This window comes from Heterocephalus glaber, unplaced genomic scaffold, assembly GCF_053883595.1.
Source record: "Heterocephalus glaber isolate CG9 unplaced genomic scaffold, H.glaber_assembly_v1.0 deba00001497, whole genome shotgun sequence".
NCBI lineage: Eukaryota > Metazoa > Chordata > Mammalia > Rodentia > Bathyergidae > Heterocephalus > Heterocephalus glaber.
The window spans coordinates 28,480,912-28,503,632 of NW_028258320.1; the positions used below are offsets into that span (position 1 = coordinate 28,480,912).

At 37.3% G+C, this 22,721-nt stretch overlaps 1 protein-coding gene across 6 annotated transcripts in view; it reads right to left on the bottom strand.

Annotated features, from left to right (window-relative positions):
• The window catches only part of Bicc1 (BicC family RNA binding protein 1), a 320,644-nt gene that overhangs the window by 223,761 nt on the left and 74,162 nt on the right, over positions 1–22,721 (bottom strand). The window contains exons 1-4 of one of the 6 annotated variants that reach the window (XM_087184828.1): positions 20,121–20,521; positions 15,250–15,281; positions 14,741–14,867; positions 5,449–5,559 (exon numbers count right to left, since the gene is read on the bottom strand). The exons of 3 other annotated variants lie outside the window; for them this stretch is intronic. The gene's annotated coding sequence lies outside the window, so the exon portion shown is untranslated. Of the gene's footprint in view, positions 1–5,448; positions 5,560–14,740; positions 14,868–15,249; positions 15,282–20,120; positions 20,522–22,721 lie in introns of those variants that run through there. 2 more of the 6 variants (XM_087184829.1, XM_087184830.1) reach the window with 2 other exon arrangements.

A 22,721-nucleotide genomic window follows, 5' to 3' on the forward strand; every position in this document is an offset into this window, starting at 1 on the left:
TTAAGCTTAACTTCCTGCCTGATCAGTGATGGCAAACCTTGCAGTGGTGGGGAATCTATGGCACACAGCAGGCTGTTTATTATCAATGAAGGCTCTAAAAGGTTTGCCATCATTTTAGAGCTTTCAATAGCAAACTGCCTGCTGTGGCATGAGTATCATAAGTTTGCCACCACTGGTCCCAAAGTTTATAATCCCCCAAAACTCATGCTGAAATTATACCTGCAAGGTAATGTTTTTAGGAGGCAGGGACTTCGGAAGTGGTTAGATGATGCAGGAAAGCCCTCATGAATGGGATCAGTGCCCTTGTAAGGAGCCCATGGGAGACCCCTCAGCACTTCCATCATGTGAGGTTACAGCAAGAAGGCATGGTCCATGCGCCAGGAATCAAACACTGAATCTAATGGTGCTGTGAGTCTGGATTTCTCAGTCTCCATAATTATGAGAAGTAAATTTCTATTGTTTAGAAGCCACTCAGTTTATAGCAGCTCGAATAATCTTGACATTCCCTCACAGTCTTTACGATGCACATAAAACAGGAAAAATGGAACTGCTTTCTGGCCTTGATCAAAGTAAGTGCCTCATAGAGAAGAACACCACCCTGGACCAAGTTTGACTAGCACTCCTTATCTTCTAATGATTCAACAGCATCTGAACCAATGTTAAAAAGGGACATATATATGTGAAACCTTCAGAATACATGACGCTGAGCAGGTGTGAAACAAAATTCAGATATTTGAAAGAAGGGAGAATTGAGCTAACAAAAAAGATAAGGACTCTGTAAAAGGCAAACCAAATTGTGGGCGGGGGGGAGGGAGAGGGAGAATGAATCTAAAGTCAAAGATCAATTTTTTAACAGCAATCCTCCTTTACATCACTGTTAAAGTAAAATATTTCTGGGCTGGGGATTTAGCTCAGTGGTGTCACACCTGTCTCATAAGCATAAGGTCCTGAGTTCAATCCTGGTATCAGAAAAAGAAAAGGAAGTAAGTAAAATATTTCCCACTCATTCCTAACCATGGGCATGTTTGTATCCTACACTTCTGTACAATATCATTTTGTGTCTGTGGATCATTTGACAAGAAATTACTTTTTCCTAATAGATAATCTAAACAACTTACAAAATACAACAAGATTGAAACAATGGGAAAGAATCTTAAACACTAAGTTAAATGGAGTCACTCTTATTAGAAAAACTTGGAACACTGGTTAGGCTGTCCAGCAGAATTCCCAAGTTTTGCTCTTCCAAATAAGAGAAAATTACACTCACTTCCCAAAGCATACATTTTATAAGAATAATACAAGTGTTGTCACTAGCAAAGCATTCTGCCATGTACTTTAACTCTCTTATCACTGGAACTGAAAGCTCCAAGATTCACCAGTTAGGGAGAAATTCTGAGATGCTCTAAAAGGAAAAGAAATTTGTTTTTAATAGACTTCCTTGAAATGAATAATTCCATAGATGGAGAACTCCAGGATGGGAGCCCAGAGCCAGCAGCTCCAACTTCTTAGCCGAGCAGGCAGTTTATATCCCATATAGTCGCACATGTACCAATTCCTTCATCAGCCAAGGCCAGTCTAAGTGTAACTAGGAAAGGGATCCACATTTAATCCTCAATCAGCACCCACTCTGGTTTGGCGTCTATGCATCAAAGATTAATTTCTCCTTAGTAAAAACAACCCCATTCAATTACTTTCAGTACATTCAAGTCAAGTTTGTTGCTCCATGTTCAATCTGCTGACAATAAGTTCAGTGAACACAGATTAATCACATACTACCCATAATCCTGCTGGACTTATGGTTGCTGTCACCTCCATATGAATAACTGAAATTTTACATTTTCTGGAAAGAACTGTAAATGTGTGAGGATGGGAACAAAAGCAGTGAGAATTCATGATTAGCTCTACTGTGTGCCAACTACTCAACTCTGAGAAAAATTACTGAACCTTCCTGGGACCCTGTTTCCTCTTATGTGAGAGAGGGGTTAGGAGAGTTCTTATCCCTATATAGTTTACACTGGATTTTTCCAGAAGCAGACCCTTTGACAGTACTGGATGAAAGTCACTTATGTAAAAGAAGACTATAAGGGAACTGGTAGGAAGGTGGGAAAGAAAATGTAAAAGAGTAAACAGGAAAGTCTCCCAAAGACCAGTTCGAGGAAAGGGGATGCTCTCAGAGACAATACAGAGATGCCTCAGTCTCTGTAAAGGACTTGGAAGCACGCACCCACCAATCACTGTCATCACTGGCAAAAGGCTTCTACTGGGAGCAAGTTCCTTTGGCCCTGGAGCAATGGTCTTGGGGACAAAGGTGTCAAATTTATTCTGGTTTTATTTTTTCCCAACTTATTTTATTTTTTACTATGTTTATGATGTATCATGAATACATTCATAGTGGGGAGTTGGCACATATACTTATTGCATCTTAATCCTTTTTACTTTCCCTGCCCTCTCTCCCTCCATCCCTATTCCTATCTGAATAAGGTCTACTTCTGTTTGCTACCAACTATCTTAAGTTTAGGCTAGCAGGAAAACCCTCAGACCCAAGCAAACTGGTGATGAATGGTCACCTTAAATGGTGTGTGTAGCAGCCATCCATAGGCAGGATGGTGAGGGTCAGGAGTATGGGCACAGCACTGCCAGCGTCTGCTCTGTTACCCCATGTGATAAAGATCAAATGTGCTCCTCCATGTCTAGAACTTAGCCTTGAAATAACATTCAGTCAGCGCTGGCTATCAGCTATTTTTGTACCCTCAAAGCAATGTAAGAATCTGTTCTTACCATGCAAAAGATACAGTGTCTGGGCCATAGTGTACACAATGCCCTTGGATCTGGGTCCACTGAAGAACCTTCTTCAAGCTATCAAGGCCCTGCCTAGATAAATGGCTCCAGAATACCACAAATGAGTGCCTTTCATACCTGCTCCATCACTGATAAGCAATAAAGGGTCTACACTAGAAAGTCAACTTAGACATAAAAAGTAACACTCTTCCTTCTCTCTAGTAAAACAAAGTGACTGATGAGGGGCCTAAACACTCAACGCTACCGAGTATATCCTGGCACCCTACACACCTCTGCTCCTACCAGCTATAGCATCCACTCACCTAGAGCCAAGTATATTTGTTTCCAAATATGTTGGTTAAATAATCTCAAAATAAATGAATGCTTCTAATCAAACCTCATATTCAGCAAAGGCCCTGGCCCAATAGCTAAAAAGGTATCTGTGGGGAACCTGTGAATGAATATATATTTTCTTATTTTAAGGGAACAATAAAATATTTATGGTATGTATAAATTTTGTGAATAATTTAACCAATGTTATGTTAGTGTCAATCATAGTGGAAAGACACTTTTGTACATGAACTACTCTGATCAACACATCTCTGGATCTACATGGGGTGGCTGGTGTGTCTGTTCAAAGGTAACTTCTCAACCATGTGTGATCCTTTCTGAAGGTAGCAGATCAAGATATCAAATCCTAGTTATTTCCTCAAATGAATTACTTCTCACAATACAGTAACCACCCCATCCAACGTTTCATTTTCTGAGGTTTCAAATGCCAAAGATCAGCCGAGTCTGAAAATATTAAATGGAAAATCCTAGAATGAAAAATTCATAAGTTTTAAATTTCTCACTGTTTTGAATGACTAGTATGATGAACTTTTGCACATATCTTTTCTACATCTCACCAGGATATAAACAATTCCTGTGTCCCTCATACCCACATGGTATATGCTACCCATCTGTTAGTCACTGAATAACTGCCTGGGTTATCAGATGAACTACCGGGATACTTCTGTGCTTGTGTTCAAGTAAACATTATGTCGTAGCATAATTCTATATCACAATGTCAACATCATCCATTCAGCTCACTTCATCACATCATCACAAGGGTACCATATGAAATTTTGAGAGGAACATCACATTCATGTAACTTTTATTACAGTAGATTGCCACAACTGCTCTATTTTGTTACCATTATTAATCTTTTATTGTGCCTAATTTATAAATCAAAATCTACCATAGTAATATACAGTATGCGTAAGAATAAACATAGTACATATAGGATTTGACTCTATCCACAGTTCAGGCATCCACTGGGGTCTTGGACTATGTCCCATGGATACAGGGTAACTATTGTACACAGAAATTCCAATAGCCCTATCAAATACTGCTAACTTTTAAGCATACCCAATTACTTAATAGCTAGTAGGCTTAATGAGAATCTAACTCAGTCAGAATGAAATGAAGCTCCTTCACCAGCCAAAATCTATTTATATTAGTCTGCCACTTTATCATATAAAATAACATTTGCATGTGCCACGACTCTGAATTGTAAATATATCAAAAATGTTTACAAGCTAGAGGAATAATACTGGCAAGTATAAAGTTCAAAATCTGAAATCAAGAAGAGGCATTACTTTATCTGTCCTTACTCTCTCCTCCTACAAGCTTCATGGTATCAACTTTAAGCAAAACCATATACTAATATAAATCAGTTACTCAAGAACCCTACCTTTTCCAAAGAATTTTTAATTCATTTTTGAGCTTTAATATACTCAAGTTTTTATGAAAACTCCTACATTGGAAAATATAAGTGTATGTAGTGACTTGAAACTTTGAATAGGAAAATATTTTTCCCTAGAGATTCTGGACAGTAGGCTCACAGAATTTTATAGTTGAACAGTTGTAATGAATAATTGCTATATTGCTTGGGAAAATTCAATTCTGCTCAATAAGACAGGAAAATAAATGATAATGATGCAATCCATAATATGCATTAGTCATACATAAATAAAGAAACATCAGACAAAGCAAGAAGAACTTCTATGTGGAAAAAAAAGGTGTAGACAGAATGGCCATGAGAGACTCAATATTCATAAGGCACTAAACATGGATGAGGCACACAAGGCACTAAAAATTCAAGAAGTACATATCATACATGAAACATGTGACATTCAATATTCATGAGGCCTTAATTAAAACACACATGGTAACATCCATTTTCATCCTCTGCCTAAGACAAACTCACAAAAACCACAACTATCATCAAGCTAACTGGCACATCACTGTGTTTCTCCCGCGGAGAAGCAGGGTATCCAAACTAGAGAAGAACCTAACTGCAAGTTAATGTTGCTTAATGCCTAATTGCTGAAACCACTTTTGAGTCAATGAACTCGCTAATTTATACACATAGGCACATAAACATGTATTTCCAGATGACATACATGTGCTTAAGTATACATAACTGCAGGCTTATTTGACTACATATACATGTATTTTCATGTACATGACTATAGTGGTTGTATCTGTGTGTGAATGCACAGCTATTATATGCCATGTGAGGGTGGGAACTCTGTGAAAGTACTATTTTCAGTGTATTCTAGGCACGTAACAGCAGTGCCTAACACAAAGAAAGTATTCAGCATCTACATGGAGTTAATTGCTTACCTATAAGAAATTACCAGGAATATTTACCATAGAGCTTGAATTTACTCAGAACAGTAATTAAATCTCAATCGCTTCTTTTTAACCCATCAATTTCTCACTCTATGACAATACCTGAAATAGAGCACACATGTAATACACATTAGATAATTGAATAAATGGGTTAATAAAAGAATCAGGAGCATTTCTTGGTGATCCTACTTAGCACAGATCTAATTCACACTTAAAAATTTTAATTGACATACACACTTACAGCATGTATTTTGCCAGTTACAGAAAAATCTAACTATTAAGAAGAGGCTATCCCTTAAATGATAAAGTTTAATTAGAAGAAAACACTTAAAATAAATACTGCCAATATTATGTATTTAGTATGGGGCATACCAGCCTCTACCCTTCAGGACTTCTGTAGTTCTGTTAATATATAATAACTATCCTAACCATTCCTCTTAAAGTACATCAGTACCTGTCACACACAGAATAATACTTATTAAAACACTGTATATTATTTTAATTAAATAAACTAATGAGTTAATAATTATTCAGTTATACAAAATGCAGGAGTCAGTATCTAGAATAATCTGTTTTCTCCATGTTACTCCACCAAAAAATATAAAGCATACTTTATCACTATGGCTTCTTACTAAAGAGAAGGAGAAATATGTTTTTGTTTTTGAGCAGACAGATCTCACAACAATATCCACTGGCCTACTTGTGAGCTATGTGTCCTTTATTGCCAAAGACTGAAATAATGGAAATTGAGAAATAGGAGGGTAAAATGGAAAAGTAGTAGTTTCCAATTCATCAAAATATGAGCATTGATTCTTTTTGCCTAAACTTGTATTATCCTATTCAGAAAATAAATCACTTCCTTATTGTATTTTTTAATGGCAGCATCTGTCTTAGAAACTGTTCAAGAGTGACTAGGACCAACCAACTGAATCATAACTGGTTTCTAAATGAACTGTGTCATAGTCCTGGATGGGAATAGGCCACACAGGCTACTTAGTCTTGTTTGCCAATGCAGGATACTCTTCAAAATAAGAGGAAAAAATAGCAATGCCACAATGCTAGCTAAATTCATTACTCTTGCCATATTAACACCACAAATGAATTACTGATCTGATCCACACAGCATTAAGTCAGTTTGAGTTTCACTTTTCATACTCTGCCTCTACAACTACTCATTACCACTGACCAAGTACAATCATAAATCAAAGAACTAAGGTGAAAAGATATTAATCACTACAGAGATGAGGTTGTACAATCACTAATTTTATTTATTCTGAATTTTTATTAATGAAAGAGATCAGAAACACTTGCAATCATAAATTTATTTATAATCTGCCCTTATCAAACTCTTCCACATTCATGCATTTATTCATTCAAAAAATTTTTCATTCCCACTTTGCAATTGCACTATTTATGAAAACAATGAAACAGACTAACCAAGCCACATTTGCCTAGGAGTTTCTAAGTTTTAGCATAAAGGCCCCTTGCTCTCAGAAACTCCTCAATCCTACACAAACTAGAAGAGCTGATCACATTACTCTGAGAAACAAATGAAGAGGAAAAAGTACATGATTCTTGTACTTGTGAACCTTCCTGCCCAATAGGGGAAAGAAAAATTAATTAACAATCCCAAAGAAAAATTACCTAATAGCATCACAGCAATGATCCTTGTACCCAGAATCCTTGGCTAAAGCCCAGAACTAAGTACCTTACAATACATGTTCACAGAGCAGTCACACTAGCACTGGACGTTGTAGGGACCACCTCCTCCCCGAGTTTATAGGAGACACTAGACCTAGCCCTAATTCCACCATCATCTCACCCAAAACTCCATCAATACAAAAAAGTCTGAGAACACAGGGCATGGTCACCTTTTGAGGAGAATATGATACATGGTACAAGGTTATTTCTTCCCTTCCCTGATTTAAAGTCAAAATTTGTAAAATGATGAGAATCAAGTCTTAAATGTAAAAATGGGAAAGTTATAAAATCCGGCTGAAATATCATTAAGGCATATTCTATGTTCTTCCTCATAGAAAAGAATTTCAACATAGCACAGGTGAGGAAAAGTACTGAAAAACTGTGTGTGGCATTTTCATGAGCAGAGACGCTGAACAATGCAACACAACGGTTATAATCACAAACTGTGCCTACAGTTCTAAAGAACAAGTATAGCGATCTGAGAGCATCCAAGTGGGGTTGTTGCTACAGACTGAGGAGCACAGAAAGCTTTCCCTGAAGAAGTACACTGACTAAAACATGAAGAACAAATGTGAGTTAACTAAGTAAAGAAGGCAAGAGGTTGGCAGGATAGGAGAATTCTGTAGCAGAGAAGAGGCCATGTAAAATCCCAGTGGTACAGTGGAAACCGAAAGAAAAACTACAGAGCATGGTGGCATAGAGATAAAAATAGAATCTTAAGGTCACATTAGCTTTTTTTTTAATCCAGAAGTTTTCAGAAGAGAAGTGTAACCAATATACTGGAACATGTAAAAGATTATTCTAGCTAAAATGCAGGGAACATCTGAAAGTCAAAAGTCAGAAGAACATGCTAGGAAGTTCCTACAGTGCCTCATTCAAGGAACAAGATATCTTGGTATAGGTGTGGCAAAGGCAGATGTCTTTCTTGACACCTATCTTGGCAGCAAAATCCACAAAAGTTGATGACAGATTGTACATGAAAAGCGAGGAAAACTAAGATGGAATTAAGGATAACTGAGTTATATATTTCCTCAACTGGTAGATTTTGGAGCCATTTACTAAGACACAAGCACTTGAGAAGACCATGTTTGGGAGGAAGGCCTAAATTTTGCTGTGGATGTAAAAGTTTGACCAATGTGGCAGGCAGAATAATGTCCCCACATCCTAATCCCTGGAAACTGAGTGTGATGGGTTACATGATAAGGGAGAATAAATGCTGACCTAAAAATAAGTTAACTCTCCTTGATCCTCCAAGTGGGTTCACTATAATCAGAAGGATCCTTAAAAATATGGAAGACAGAAGCAGGAAATTCAGAAGAGTCACGAGTGCTTTGCTACTGACTTTAAAGAGGGAGGAAGGGGCCACTGAGCCAAGGAATGCTGGCGTCCTCTAGAAGCTGGAGAAGGCAAGGAGATGGATTCTCTTTCAGAAAGAACAGAGCTGTGTCAACACCTTGATTTTAGCTCAGTGAGATCAATTTCAAAATCCTTGACTTGTAGAACTGTAAGATAATCAATTTAAGTTGGTTTATACCACTAAGTATGTGGTCATTTATTACAGTGGTAATAGGAAATTAATACAAATGGTCTTGAAGACACCTAGCAGATGATAATTAAAACCAATAATAATGTATATTATCATCTAGAGAATAAACTGAAAGGGGCCCCAAATCTAATACTTTAACAGCCAAAGCTATTACTTATGCTTAACCTCACTCGAAGTATCTATTTAAATTACACTAAAATATAGTTTCTCATTTAGATTAATAAAATCAAAAAGGTTACACAATGCTGGTGAGAATGTTTTAAAAAACTAGACAATATCACCCATTATTGGTGTGACTATAAAGTGGAGAATGTACAGAGAGCAACTTTGCAATATCACTTGAAATTTCATGAGTAATACCCTAATATCAATGGAAAAAACAGAAATGTCCACTAAAAAAAGTACTAGTTAAATACTAGTATGTCCAGCCAGAAGTTAGGAAGAATGAATACTGATAAGGTCAGCTTTCAAGATACTTAGTGAAAAATTCAAAGCTAGGGAAAGTGTATAAGGAATGCTATAATTTTGGTTTTAAAACAAAACAAGTTCTACAAATATGCTTGTATATGCCTAGTATATAACCTAGGAAAGGGGAGATAAGAACCTGGTTTTTTTGTTAAAAAAAAAAAAGGTTATATTTCTTCAACAAATTTTTTTTTGTTTTTGGTACCAGGGCTTGAACTCAGGACCTTGCACTTGCAAGGCAGGTGCGGTGCCACTGAGTAGGTTATATTTTCTTAAAAAATAGTGAGATGCTGAACTGAGGAATTTGATGATTAAAATAATGGAGGAAGATTATACTTAATGTTTATTTTTTTATCTTCTGAAATCTATTATAAGCATATATTACTCATTCAAACAAACATTGTTTTCTCAACCTTCTCAAATCAAAAGAAGGTCCCTCAGTACTTTTCTCCTCCCTTACTTCAAAAACAGTATGATGATTTAACAAAAATCTACCATTTGACCCCAAAGTTGTTTGTAATACTTAAGTCCCTTTGCTCCTCCCCACCAATATGAAACAAAAATCTCTGCTTTTTGTGTTTACTTCTCCCTTTTGTTTTTAACGATCACAAAACAGGAGCATATGAAAAGATAAAAATCCTTTCTTTAAAAAATTTGAAATGAGTATTTTTCATATGCTCTCTCAAAGACTATCTCAATGAGAATCAAGAACATTAAACATTTTAAGAGAGTATTAAGCCTATGTTTAATACAAGTATGAGTAAAATATACTAACGTTATAACTTAATTTTTTGTGGTTCTATATATACCTGAATTTAGAAAGGTACTATTATTAAAATAGTTTAAGACTTTTTAAAACATATTTCAATGTATACCTTCAAGATTATTAGGCACAATTATCTGAATCTTCATATCAGAGTTATAAAAGCAGTACTACAAAGAGATTCTTATCACTTCCATAACTCAATAACTATGGAAAATAGATTCTGTTTCAAAACATGTAAAAATAAAACCACCGGTTTTTTTACAAACAAAATAAAATTTTTAGACACTTTCAGCAATTTTCTACAGGCCATAAACTTCCAACTTTGAATATTACATCTCTCTTCTGATTAAAATTTCTCTTAAAATTAAATAATTTTCATATAATTTTTTTTCTTTCTTTCTTCCATCATTAAGGTATCCTAAGTAAACTTTAAAATTTGTTAAATAAAAAATGCCTCCTAACACTGTCTGATCTTCAAATACTGTACTAACTACTAGCTCTGGTATGTACCAAGTTTAATTTCTTAATTGCACTTCATTGGTAGCTGAGGTTTTCAAATTTAATGGAAATGTGACTTGATATTGGGAAAGCAAAGATGCTGGCAAGGAAAGCCCAAAAAAACAAAGCTTAAGATTGACACTAGTGGAAGCTATTAATCAACAGATACAAAGTTTCAAAATGAGTAAACCCTACATATCTGATTTACAACATTTTGCCTACAGTCAATAATAATGTATATTTCAAATTTTTTAAGAGGATAGATCTACTGTGTTCTTATCACAATAAAAAAGTTCAGGGGGCCAGGGATTTAGCTCAGTGGTTCCACCGCCTGCCTCGCAAGTGCAAGGACCCGAGTTCGATCCCAGGTACAAAAAAAAAAAAAAAGTTCAGGGTACAGCTGGGTGTTGACAGCACATACCTGTAACCCCAGCACTGGGAACCTGAGGCAGGAGGACTGCTACAAGTTAGAAGCCAGCCTGGGCTCCACAGTGAGTTCAAAGGGAGATTCTACCTCAAAATAAAAGTTCACTGCAAAATAATACAATTTGTTCTCATCTAGCTTAAACTAAATAGGAGTCACTGAGAGCGAGACATGATAGAGACAGAGACAGAGACTGGAGAGGGGGAGAGGGGAATGGGGGAGAGGGAGAGAGACAGAGACAGACAGACAGACAAAATGGTCTGTAAAATTAGAGTTTATGCACCTAGAAAAAAAAAAAGCATAACCAAAGAATAAGGGCAAAGTGTGTTCTCTCCACCACAAAGTGGACCCTTTCCCCTGAGCTTCCTTTTCAAACCAGTTGGAAAGGAAGTCCCAATGCAGCCAAGGTGGCAGGGCTGCCAGTAAGAGTTCAGCAGGGACAAGGCCTTGGGTCCTGGTTGGGCTCAGTGGGGGTCCACTATGGCTGACTACCAGGGGTATCACACAGAGGGACCTCATCAATTCTTAGTATGGTTCAGGTCTACAACTTTATAAACCAAAATTTTCATGAGTAATCACAAGAAATAAAGATAAGATTAGCCATGATTACATGAATGAGATACTTCCTGGCCATTCAATACTTTAAAGGCACTGCCAAAACTCCCAGTTTCCTGGAGAGGAGAAGATGCAGAGAGCATCAGTGAAGAGCAGCAAAGGGGAGCAGAACAGTGATGCTGAATTGCACACTCAGGTGGGGAGAGCATGGCTCAGACATGAATTCTCCCGCTTCTTTCAGAAAAGAATAAGAGGGTCATGGAACCAGATCCCTTACCTCTCTGGCGAGTATGTCAGAAGCTGCTTACTTCTACTCCTTTTAAGTCTCCATTTACCACACATGTAGGGAAAAGTGCTATCTGGAGGAGTGGGACTCAAGTGTTGCAAGGCTTCTGGCCATCAGGAGTCCATTTCCACTGTGCTTACTAAGGGAGGGATTGGGGCTAGTGTTTTTAGAAACATTTTCAACACCCAGAGTCCAAAAGAGGAGGGGAAAAGGCACCTCTTCATTAGTCTTTATTAAAAAGAAAAATAGATTAAATGGAACAATACCCTCCCCTCCCAAGTTTTCAGTTAGGCAGTGAGTTGGAATACAATGTGTGTCCACAAGGAATTGGAGAAGACAAAGGGAGATGGCAGAATGTACTGGTAGAAAAATAAAATAGCAACAATCAGAAGAGATTCTTTGTCTAAAGTATCAAGAACAAAAAATAGAAAAATAAAAAGTAATGATTAGAAAAGATTCCTTGACAAAAGTCTCAGGAACAAAAAATAACAACTGGAAAACATGCTCTCAAAGAGGAAAAAATTATCAAAAGTAAAGACATAAAAGTTACAATGTTACTGAAAATAGCACAAGGAAAAGAAGGATAATTAGAAAACTGAGATTACAAATTGATAGGCCTTAAGAGAAAATTGTAATTGCCCTTACTTTCATCAACCTTTCCAACCCTTTTAGAGGATAAGTGATTATTTTTTGCATTAGGACAACATAAAAGCTTTTGTTATCACTTAGGTAGAAAAGTCAAAGACAGCTACAATAACATCTTTTAGCCTTCCATTATGGAACAATAATTAAAAATTTAAGTAGGAAACATTCCATCTATACGCAATAAGAGAGGCTATGATTAAAAGAAAAACAGCTTACTCTAGCTGAAATAGTTATCGGCTCAGAAATATTTTTTTCCACTTGGAATAAAATAATGCTTCAAACAATCATTTGGAGTGATTCCTTCTGTGCTCCCACCATTGTTATTACAAAGAGTTTAGACTTTTAAGAGCGTATTTTGGATTAAATGACCATGGTTTCAAATTCAGGTATGTATATTTTAATAGCTCAAAGCAGCTTTGGAAAGATTGTCAGGAACTAGCAGAGATCCAGAAAAGTACTGCAATATAGCCAAAAACCTTTGGATAAATAACATCTGGCATTAGTGGTTTGCTATACTTGAGTTTCTCAACTTCCTCTCTGGAGAAACGTGTAAGTCCCTTTTGGCCTCTCTTTGACTTCCTTAAAAATGTTTCTGGAAACAGACACTTTGCCATCTTCTATCTCCTTTATCTGGAGAAGTACTGTAGGAACTGTTAGGAAACCACACTGAAGCAAACAGATGCTGGTGTACCTGGTATGCCACAGCTCGTTCATGGGCTCTTCTTGTTCTCAATGTCTGATCTTTTAAATTCTCAGAAAATCGAGAAGAGCATGAGGCTCTGCCATCACAGGGATGTGGATGACAGTCCTGGCCTTACTGTTTACTAGGTGCGTGCCCTCAAACAAGCATCTCCCCATCTATGAGCCTCACTGTTCTATGTTCCTCCTTGGTTCTCTCTGGAGGAATAACTGAGGTTCTAGGAAAAAGAGCCAGCCCCAACCAGGCACTTGGGAGGCAACCACTAAATGAAAGGGTCCGAGATGACCCAGCACTGGCTGTGACAACCATACCACACCTCAGAAACCAAAGTTGCTTTCTGTCTCCTAGAGCCTCCTTTGGTCCAACCAACCTATCTGTCTTTGCTCTCCTTCATCTTCTCAGCTGCTTTCCCTTCTCACCAGCTATTGCTCTATTCCTCCCCTCTTCATGTCTTCAATAAAACTATGCTAGAAACATCACAAGCTAATCATTCACCATTCATTCTTTTCCTTAACTCCAAACATCAGAATGAGTCTTATTCTCTCTCTCCCTACCCCAAACCCACATTTTTCTTTCTCAAACAAGTAAGCCAGAGGTGATATCTTAAGTGATAAAATAAGGTCCAAAACAATATCATTCAAACTTATTATTCAGTGTTTCTTTTTGTTTTTTTTGTTTTGTTTTTTGCTTACTTTTGGTACTGGGGATCGAACTCAGGACCTTGAGCTTGTGAGGCAGGCGGCAAAACCACTGAGCTAAATCCCCGGCCCTCAGTGTTTCCTTTTTTTTTTAATAACAGGCCTTTTTAAACTCATACTTTAGTAGGCATACCTTACAACAGTTTCCAATGTTCAACACTATTTAAATATACTTGAGGGGGCAGAAAAGAATAAATAAGAACTCTCTAGGGTAAGGTGAGATCGAGGGTTGAAGACAAGATAACTAAAGTTTCAGGTTGTCTGGAAAGGCAGTGACAGTAAGGTATATCACTGCTTTTCAAAGAGAGGTCTGCTACTTGTACATGAACTGTGTACTCAGACAGCGAGGAGGCAACAAAATAATATAGAAATTGAGACAGGCACTGAAATACTCTTACAGTAACTTCAGAATGAAATAATTAAAATTCAGGCTTATCTTTTACATGTTTGTTGCTTTTCTAAAAAGTAATTTTTATTTTTCCCATAATCCATTCATATTGAAAATTAAAGGATCCCTATACTGTACAAAAGTATCAGAGTCCACTGCAGTTTTGAAATTTAAAACTTAGTTCCTACACAACAAACTTCCAAAGGGCTTAAGAGAAAGACTTGCTTTGACCTCCATGAGAGCACAATTTTATGGAAAAATGTAAACACAGTTAATTAGGGTCTAGCGATGTTATACGAAATCAACCTGCCCGTCTAGAAGGTGAAATATAATCTACAGAAAGTGAGAAAAGAAAACCACTGTCCCCAAATAACCTACTTAAAGTACACACCAAAAAACATAAAGAGTATCATTTATTACTGTCATAAATGCCAATCAATCATTACAATACTTCAGATGAAAAGATGATATAGCAATGTCTGAAAAAATATGCAAAAACAATATCTTAGTTTGATCCTCAACAATTCAAATAAAAATAGGTAAACAAAAGACAAATGTTCACTCTCCCTAAATTTTGAGAAAGTAAACACATTTGGTAAACAAAGTTATACCTTGGAAAAGAACAATCACATAAGCAGAGCCATCAGAAGATCCTCATTTAAAAACTGGTTGCATCAGTGGCTGAGGGAATTTCACAATCTTCAAGGATTGGCCTTCTGGAATCCCAGTTTACCGCAACTGTATAGGGAAGACAGTCCTTATGTCTCAAGCTAGCAGGAGCCCAGTCAATGGGGGATAGAGCACTTTTTGAAACTATTAAGTAGTAGTTCTCAAAGTATCTTCCAAGGACCTTTTAGGTCCTTGATATTCTTCAGAGGATCTATAAAGTAAAAACTGTTTTCTTCTTTTTGGCAGTGGCAGGAGCTAAACCAAGAGCCTCTCCTGTGCCAGGCAAGTGTTCTACTGCTAACCTACTAAAATCATTTTCACTACAGTACTAAGTTATGTTGTGCCTTTCTTCATTATCATGCTCTCACAAGCATACATTGAAGTTTTACAGAGGCTACATGCAGAACGAGAGTGGGATGGATGCACCGCACAGGCAGACATGAGCACTCACCAGTCTTCTAGTGCACCAGATACTAAAGAAGTCTGCAAAAACAAAACAACAGCATTCACTTCACTGAATTTTGTTTTGGAAAATATCAAATTATTCACGCAAAAAATAATTTTACTAATATGAAATGGATTTAATGTTATTGTAAGTGTATTAATAAATAGATTTAAATTTTCTCAACTGATAATACAGTCAATATCAACAGCTACAACCCATATACAAATGAAGTCTCATTTGGGATTCTTAATATTTTTAGAATTTAAAATGGTCCCAAGACTGAAATATCTGAAAGCTTTTAATGAAAGGAAAAGAGATACACATGCTTTCCTATGCATATGTTTGTTAATGTATAGTATTTTAATATGTATGTATATCTTATGAAAAGAAAAACTTTATTGGGTTGCATTCTGTGTTTTTATCTCACTTCCCAGTGGCATCTGCCCAGGAAAAAAATTAAATGGCCCGTTCTCTGGCAACTATGTGCTGCAGATTTTCCAGGATTATCCTAACATCAAGTATGTTTCCAATTTTTCCCATCAACCACAAAAATGCTCCTCCTATTCCAACATTTTCATATCCAAATACATCTCCCAATATGATTCCCATACACAAGAAATATTACTAAACATGCCCCTGTTGTATTGTCTGTAATTATCTTCAAAATACTTCAGAGTATAGCTTCTGTGACAAATGCATGTCAGTTGGTTCTGACCACTGCCTCAGAAAAGCCACCCATTTGGAATGGACTCAGACTTAGGGTTTCAACTCTGACAGATGACCAAAAGTCTACCAAGTTGACTAAACAATTTGCCTTCTGCCTCAAATGAACGTCTCATGCACAGGACTGTGAAAGTCCTGAAACAGGAGATGGGCAGGACCTCCTTGGGCTTACAGAAAAGCCACACAACCCTTCTAATAAGGGTTTGTATCTGAGACAGAATTCAGTAAGATTTGCTTCTGTCATTACACACTGCCTGGTAATAACACTTTGGAGGAGGAAACTTAGAGCCCTTGCATCTGCTATTACATTATTGCTACCTACCAGAAAGAACAGAACTGTACACCCTAAAATTGGTATAAGAGTACTATTAAAATCTCTTTCTCACTATCTGGGTCTCAGAAATACCTATTCCTTCTCAAACATTATCTGGTAACTGTTAGGAGTAGCCTAGAAGAGGCTCAAAAGCTGCAAGATTTCTGCCCTGCAAAGGTAGTATCTTCAGTAATGACAAAAGCCAAATTTAACTTTGTATTGAATGGCATTCAGAATCTAGTTACCTTTTTATGAAGAATCTAGCAGGAAAAGCAGGGGAACTAACGTTCATTAAATCATGTGCTGGACCCAGTGTCACAGAAAAAAGGTCACCTGACTCAGGGCATCAACTGCCCAACTAGTACAACAGCTCTCCTTACAACTGTAGAAAGAGCAGGAGAGATGAGAAAAGAGGTATAGTGGAAGACAACCAATCAGGGAGAATGTGCAGCATCTAAAATTCAATCCATCGGCCAGGGATTTAGCTCAGTGGTTTTGTTGCCTGCTGCGCAAGTGCAAGGACCCAAGTGCGATCCCCGATACCAAAAAATAAAAAATAAAATTCAAGCCAAATCAGCGTATTGTTTATTTTGTTTGAGGTAAAGCCTCAGAATATACAGAATCCAAGGTCAAATATGAATTATCTGCTTTGAATTTTTTTCATTAATACTGAAAAACAGCCTCATACAGTAGGGTAGGTAGCACATACTTGTGATCCCAGCACTCTGGGAGGCTGAGGCGGGAGGATAGCAAGTTTGCACCCAGCCTGTGCAACTAAGTGACTTAGCAAGACCCTGTCTCAAAATGAAAAACAAAAAGTACTATAAATGTAACTCAGTGCAAAGGCCCTGGGTTGAATCTTCAAAATTCAAAAACAAAAACAAAAACAAAAATGAAGAATTACCAATAGTAAGCACCAAATCTCTCTCACCCCCAGGATAAGCAACCTAAGCATAAACCTATATGGTAAAATATGACAACAAAAAATCATGGTATCATAGCATATGCAGGGCCAGGGATTTAGCTCAGAGGTTCTGCCTCCTGCCTCGCAAGCACAAGGTCCCAAGTTCGATCCCCTGTACCAAAAAAAAAAAAAAAGCATATGCAATGACAATGAAAAGTGTTTGCCATATTCATTAACCCTCATTAATGGTAGGGAATCAACAGCATGTTATATGTTTTCTCTTGTTTGGCTTTCTCATATATCCTGTCTCCCAGATATAATCCCTATTGATATTTTCTCCTTCTAGCACTTTTGTCTACCTATTTAAATATTATATATATGTATATAAAACACTATACCATGTATATACTTACTATATATACTTAGTATAGCCATACTATATATATATATACTTAATATAGCTATATTATATATATACTATATCTATATATACTTAATATAGCCATGAATGACAGATATTTAAGGGAGACTCTTTCTTTTGTGTTTTCCAATTTTATGCATATTTTTAAGTATAACCACTTTAAATAAAATATGTTCACAAAAATACTGTTTTCACATTAGCTTAATAATGAAATTCCCAGAAAAACAATGTATTTTTAGCTTCCAAGCAATATCCTTAAATCTGGCTTTCAAAAAGATCATCAATAAAAATAACACAATGCTTGACAATATCAATTCAATTCACCAAGTGTTTAAGTATCTTCTATGAGTACTTTGGGTACTTCGATAGCTCCAGTAGGAAGACAAAGGTTCTTTCCAGTAAAACTATGCAAATCTCTGAAATTGGACTACATATTCATTAACTACTAACTCTGGACAAGAGAATATGGTCACAGCGCCCATCAGAAAATTAAAGTCTATGAAGCAGAAATAATACTGTTTGATTATAGCTATAAACAAATCTCAAATGCATTGGGTACACAACAATGACAGGTAAAGGTAAAGGAAATGAGAAACTAGTGAAGTTTTTACTGGGTAGTGAAAATGACCAGTCAAACATTTCCATTCAAAAAGGATAAAAGAGCCTGCTCAGAGCCAAATGCCTTATAGCATTTAGGGAGATGGCAAATTCAAGTCCCACCTAGGCAACTTAGGAAGACCTTGTCTCAAAAATTTATTTAAAAAAATATTTTTTTAAAGGGCTGGGAATGAACTGTCCCTGGGTTCAATGTGGGGCGGGGGGCACCAGCAAAACAGTTGCAAACCCAAAACAGAAATGGTGTCATGAAACATCTCACAAACACAGGTGACTAAGACTCCATGTTTCACATAAAGAGCATCTGGGAAAGTAGACTCAAAACTACACTTGCTACCCCCATTTGTTCCTGTTTAAGCAGTGTTGATGCTAAATTAGTAGTTGCCTTCATGATTCCAAGTCAAATGGGTGCAGCTCTGGGAAATACACAGTTCTGCTTTAAGTTAAATTTCCTATTGGCACATAACTTTCCTAACCTTTATGTTTCCAAACTGTATTTGCACAAATTAGGCACAAATTCTAAGCTCTGATGACTCAAACATATTACGGCTAGAAAGTTAAGGGAAAGATAAACATACAAAGCCAAAGTAAGAAGTGGTTCTAAAGTTGAAAAGCAGCTGCAAAGATGGGATCAATTGAAACAAGTAAGTCCACATCTGTTCTAAATAGCTCTACTTCATCCTGTTTCAACACCAGAATTCAGTTATCTTGGCTGCTCCTACTATCGCCTCCAGCCTATCATGCTCAAATAGTTCATCATGAGGGTTGGCCAACTTCGAGAACCTTGAAGTCTACCAGGGCCAAGCCTGTAAGAGCAGTAAGCCAGGAAAAGCACATGCGGGCATCATGCTACAGCATGTATTTCAATGTTTTGAGGCAACACAGAAGATAACCTCAGCCAAAGATAATTCCTATACCCCTGACATTAGAACTGGACACTGCATCTATTGTTTTTAAGTAAATTTTCCAATGAAGGTGTGTTGAGCTCACCAGAATTAAGAAATACATATATATTTATCTTATTATTGCTCTCTAACTGGGCAGTCATATTTGCCTATTTACTGCTTGCTGCAGCTGACTAAGCAATCATCTTAAGTTACAGTTCCCAAAGCTATAGGTTTGAAGGATACTCATAAAATAAATATTTCCTTCCAAAACATTCCTGACATTCCATCCAAATTGTGGTCCAGAGCCCTCAAGATGTTTAAACATTATGACATGTACACATGTTCCTTGTGGTATGGGGACGTGAAACAAGAAGAATGCAGCCCTCTATAATTAAAGAGGTTTGAGACTGGAGAAGTTCCAGGAAACTGTGTAAAGAATGTTGAGTCACACCAGACCCAAGTTAAAATTATTACATGTATAATCTGTATTCTATACATAAGTTGCTGAATTGGAAAAGCTGTTTTCCCCTTTCAATGTACCTTTAAAACTCACATAAATAGCATTTGCCCCACACTTTCACCAAACCTACCCAGGTTCATCAGCTGTTCCTACCTTTGCTATGTAGTGGAAGGAAAATGAAAAGTGCCTAAACTGGGAATTCTCAAGCAAACCTAAGAAGCAGAGCATCCTGATTTGTCTTTTTACAAATGTCTTTCCTGAGGAACACAAGAGCTACAGCAGTGGAAGCCTGAGCCACCACTGTGCTCCTCTGCTTCCAAACTACAACATGAAAACAGCCCAGCAGCATTGGGGAGAAATTCCTCCTTCTTACAAAGGCCTTCGTATTTTCACATAATTTTTACAAATGTGACTCTTTACATGTGATTCTTACCTTTCCTCTGATGGTCCACTGAGTTAGGAGAAACAGTGAAGGCAATAGAGAACAGGGAGTAGGAAAAGGTTTGAAGTCCAAGACAAACATCTACCACAAAAACTAATCCTTCAATTCTTACCAAAAACCCTGGCTGGATCTCTGGTATTGAGAAACTTCCATGGAGTTGACTTTGGCGTCTGCACACGTTTCTCTTCTACTATATTTTTGCTGGCCAGCAATCCCTCTTCCTTTCCTTCCACGCTTGCAAGAGGAGTGCTTGGTTTAATCTTTGAGGTGAAGATATAACCCACTGGAGCATTAAAATAAATGCTGCATAATACAAATTAACTTTCAAAGGCCATGGAACCAATCTTACCTGGGTTTAGGGTGTGGAACTCTCAAGAAAGCAGCAAACCAAATGTGCTTATTCAGGGTTACTCCCAAGATAGCCCCTCCCTATCAAAGTCCTGGAGCTGTCCTTGGCACCTGTGCCAGCTGGGTCTGGCCTCATGAAAGTTCCAAAGATGGTCAGCAGGGGTGCTGAGGAGAACACGGAAAGGAGGGAATGACCCAGAGCAGAACACTTAATTCCAGGTGTTACACTTAAGGCTTCCATATCTTCTGATCTAGTCCTTAAAAGGGCTCTCCTGGAAACAGATAGCCCCCATGATTATACAGAGAACACAACAAGGTACACACATGAAGTAAATCACAGATACTCAGAAGACCAGAAACCTGTTAGGAACAGAATGTTACTGACTACACACTTTCCAGTTGAGGACAGAAGACCTCCTTCCAACTCCCACCTCCCATTTCCTGCCTACTCTGCCCTAAGCATTTTGATCATATCATCTCTCAGTGTTCTCCAAACAAACCATGCCCTATCCCACTTTGAAGCCTCTGTGCTTGCAGGACTCTCTTCTGAAGGACCTTGAAAAGGTCCTCACATGAGGATGGGATGGATACTGTCTTCCCTGAGCACAGCTCCCACTTCACCAGGCACAACCTGTCAGGGCATCCATAGTCACAGGAACTTTCAAAATGTTATTACAAGTAGTCTGCTTAACTGGATCTAAGTCAATTTCAAACTGCCAATGGGTAATGTTAGGCCTCAGTAGGCTATGCTACTCTGGTCATAGCATTCAGCAAGGGCTCAGAAAAAATCAATTACAACATTGAAACATCAAAGCCAAAAAGTCAAATAAGCCAGCTGGATGCACACATGTGTGAACACACACACATTTCCAAGAGATAACAAATTACTGTATTTTTTTTCTCTACATAAGTCTGCTAAAGAAAGAAAAGAGAGTCCAAATAATTTTTGAGGGCTTACAGTGAAAGCCAATGAATGATATATACTGAAACTTCAGCTTTGGGGATTGTGCCCTCACAGAAATCTAAAGTTTATACCCTTAAGCGAAGGAACAATAATATTTAAATTAATTATTAAGTATAAAAAGTTTCCTATATCGGGCCAGGGATTTAGCTCAGTGGTTCTGTCACCTGCCTTGCAAACACAAAGTCCTGAGTTCGATCCCTGGTACCAAAAAAAAAAAAAGTTTCCTATAAACATGTTAAGACATTTTCCCCCATCCTTTATGAAGCACAAGAGACGTGGTCCCATTAGCCCATTATCACTCACATTTATTATGATGTTATGGCCTCCAGAGATGTCCGCAGCTGTTCACAGTGTGTTGTCCTTAGATTTCTCCCTTCAGGCTTTCAAGTATGTTTTATGCTGCTAATGTCTGAGTAAATGGCTTATGTGTCCCCTCCCCAAGCTTCCAGGGAGCCACCTCAAGTCAACTGTGGACTCAAATGCCAGATAAGCAAAATGCTGAAAAACCCAAGTGAAAAAAGAATACACACAGGTTCCAAGCAAGGGGCCCTCTCATAAGTACATCAGTAAGAAAGGGTTACTGGTCAACCAAATCAGGACAGTAGACACACTCCATGACTGTCAGAAACAGCAGTCATGCCAAGATGACACCATCTACAGTTAATCACTTCCTACAGCAGCCAGAATCTCACAGGCATAAATGGTGACAACAGACATCGAATTTTCTGTTTAGAATATTCAAGAAGAATAAAAAAAGAGAATGTATTGGGAGTTACCTCTCCATCAAAAGCCATTAATATTGATTATGCCCCAGCAGAAATGAGAAAGTAAGTTCCATTCTTAGTCACTAGCTACTTCAGAAAATTCAGCATTAAGACAACTTTTTCCATTTTAAAAAGTGTTTCTGGAGAACTACTCTGCCATAAAGAAAGATAAGCTTCAGTCATTTGTATGAAAATGGATACACCCTGAAACCATAATGTTAAATGAAGTAAATCAGACACACAAGCTTAAATATCACATGGTTTCTCTTTTATGAGAAACTCAGAATATAAATAAAGAGCAAAATAAAAAACAGACAATAAGGGAAAAAAGAGAAAAAATTATTGTAATCTGACATGGCCAAGGTATCTAAAAGTATACTTTGATTTAGTATAATTGTCTTATGTGTTTTATGTGTTTTTTGGCCTGTTATACTGGCTGTTAATCTGTGTTTATGATAATTAACTTGATAGGGATTTAAAAAATAAATAAATGAATCTGATACTGGCCCCCAAAAAGAAAAAGCACTTTCTAAAAAAACAGATGGGGGGAGAATTTAGATGTGTTATGTACATGTACCAATTTCCCACAACTAATGTAATCATTATGTACTGCAAACACATACTAATACAAATTTTA